Source organism: Sorex fumeus, unplaced genomic scaffold, assembly GCF_029834395.1.
Source record: "Sorex fumeus unplaced genomic scaffold, SorFum_2.1 ptg000072l, whole genome shotgun sequence".
Taxonomy (NCBI): domain Eukaryota; kingdom Metazoa; phylum Chordata; class Mammalia; order Eulipotyphla; family Soricidae; genus Sorex; species Sorex fumeus.
Genome location: NW_026606129.1, coordinates 64,117,253 through 64,119,839, shown reverse-complemented (window position 1 = coordinate 64,119,839; position 2,587 = coordinate 64,117,253). Strand labels below are relative to the sequence as shown.

The 2,587-nt window shown below is 45.4% G+C and overlaps 1 pseudogene; it reads left to right on the top strand.

Annotated features, from left to right (window-relative positions):
* The first annotated feature begins 945 nt into the window (after window positions 1-945).
* On the top strand, window positions 946-1,657 carry LOC130037865 (60S ribosome subunit biogenesis protein NIP7 homolog; annotated as a pseudogene).
* The last annotated feature ends 930 nt before the right edge of the window (window positions 1,658-2,587 follow it).

Sequence of the window (2,587 nt, the reverse complement as noted above, 5' to 3'; positions counted from 1 at the left end):
GTTCACAGGTACAAGGGAAGAGTTGCAGGCAATCTTCCTGTGTCTAGATACCTGAAAAAGGTGAAGGTTTTTGAAGATCTCACAGTTGGTTAGTGGTTTTATAAAGGTTCTTTTGCCTAGGACACTTGGCAATGTATTAAGAGAACCAAAGTGTATGTGTGGTAGTGAACTTCATCAAACTTTGAATTTCAGATCCCTGTCCAAAGAGTTCCAAACTGAACACTGAATTAGGAGTCTCTGAGCTTCAGCTACTTCTTTTGTATGAAGCTTTGATAAAGATACAGCCTGACACAAATAATGTGCAAATATTCATGTGTGGACTGGTATTTTTTCAAACTATAAAATATTCATGGTGTACACTGATGAGATTGAATTTTATGACTGTTATGTATGACTATAAATTTCTGAATTCTTTTCACTCTGAAGTTTCTCATTTTAGAAAAACTGGATAGCAAATGTAAAAAAATGAAACTCTACCTCATACCACTCACACAAAGTAAATTCAAAGTAGATTAAGACTAAGCCAGAATTCATGACATACTTGAAGTATATAGCTGAACTCTTCAGAAAATGAATCTATCAATGTCTTCAATAAGATGACCAAAGAGAAATTAATTAATTAATTAAAAGGACTGAATCAAATTTAAAAGCGTCAGCACAGAAAAAATAAATATATGTCTTACTAAATGGGAGAAAATATCTGCATACAATACATAAGATAAAGGGCAAATATCCAAAATCTACAGAGTCTTCACAAAACTCAGCAACTCCATCCAACAATGTGGAGTAAAGATGAACAGACAAGTCTCCAAGGAAGATATAGATGGCCAATGTGCATATGAAAAACTTCCTAATCAGCATTTATGATTAGGAAATACAAATAAAAACAGGGTTCTACTTCCGGCCGGAGAGGCACGAGGATCCGGTGCTCCGACCTAGTAGAAAATGTGGCCTTTAACTGAAGAAGAGACCTGTGTCGTGTTCGAGAAAGTCGCCACATACATCAGGAAGAACATTCAGTTGCGGGTCGATAGGCCTGACGGCACCTACTGCTTCAAACTGCACAAGGAAGGACCGAGTGCACTACATGAGCGAGAAGATCCTGAAGTTGGCCGCCAATATCTCAGGGGACAAAGTGGTGTCCCTGGCAATCTGCTTCGGGAAGTTTACGAAAACCCACAAGTTCCAGCTACACTTGACGGTGCTGGATTACTTTGCCCCCTATACCAGGTACAAAGTGTGGATCAAGCCTGGAGCCAAGCAATCCTTCCTGTACCGGAACCATGTGTTGAAGTCTGGTTTGGGCTGAGTCACAGAAAATACTTCTCCAGTATCAGGGAGTCGTGGTGTATTCTATGGCCAACATCCCTTTGGGTTTTGGGGTGGCAGCAAAGTCTACACAAGACTGCAGAAAAGTAGACCCCATGGCGATGTGGTATTCCATCAAGCAGACATTGGGGCGTATGTACAGCACGAATAGACTTTGACTTAAAATGAAAACACCGCAAGGACTTGTGGCTGTGTGGAGGGACCTAGCTTCATTTCCTGTGTCTGTGTGGGCTCCACCATCATGTTGAATGTTGTAGGTACTGTGACCTCTTCAGGGGCCTTTTTAGCTTAAATGTTCTTTCTATTACAGGTGAACACAGACCGGATTATCATTCATTTTTCATTTCATTTCATCATCCTGTTGTTCGTCCATTGCCTCCAGCAGGCCCCAGTAACGTCTCTTTCATCCTAGCCCTGAGATTATATTCAAGGCTCTTTAGGAGAATGAGACCCATCATTGTTACTGGTAAAGTAAAGTAAAGGCCCTCCCGTTGATCATCGATTTGCTCGAGCGGGCCCAGTAACGTCTCCATTGGAGACTTCGTTGTTACTGTGTCTGGCATATCGAATACTCTCGGTAGCTTGCCGGGCTCTCCGAGAGGGGCGGAGGAATCGAACTCGGGTCGGCCATGTTGGCCGCGTGTAAGGCGAACGCCCTACCCGCTGTGCTATCGCTCCAGCCCAAAAAAAGGTAAAGGCCCTCCCGTTGATCGTCGATTTGCTCGATGCTCGAGCGGGCCCAGTAACGTCTCCATTGCAGACTTTGTTGTTACTGTGTCTGGCATATCGAATACTCTCGGTAGCTTGCCGGGCTCTCTGAGAGGGGCGGAGGAATCGAACTCGGGGCGGCCATGTTGGCTAGAGTGATTGTTACTGGTATTTGGCATATTAGGTATGCCACGGGGAGTTTGCCAGACTCTGTCCTGTGGGCAGGCTACATTCAATAGCCTGCAAGTTTGTCCAAAGTAGGAATGAGATAATAAGATGTCATAAAAAGATGTCCTGATGAGATGTCGCACGGCCGCAGCTGGATTTTATAGTCTCTGAGTCTTGGCCGTTGATGGGATTTCACGGCGCCAGGGGGCCAGGTGGTGGGTGTGGATTTGTCCCGCATGGATTTGTCCCTCTGCCAGTACCTTCATGTGTGCGGAGAGTGGTCTCAGCATGGTGGTGGCTGGTCCTGGAGGTCTTCGGCTGCCGGAGCCCTGGTCGGGGCGGGGAGGAAAGCTCAACCCGCTCCCCTCCAAGGGGCCCCGGT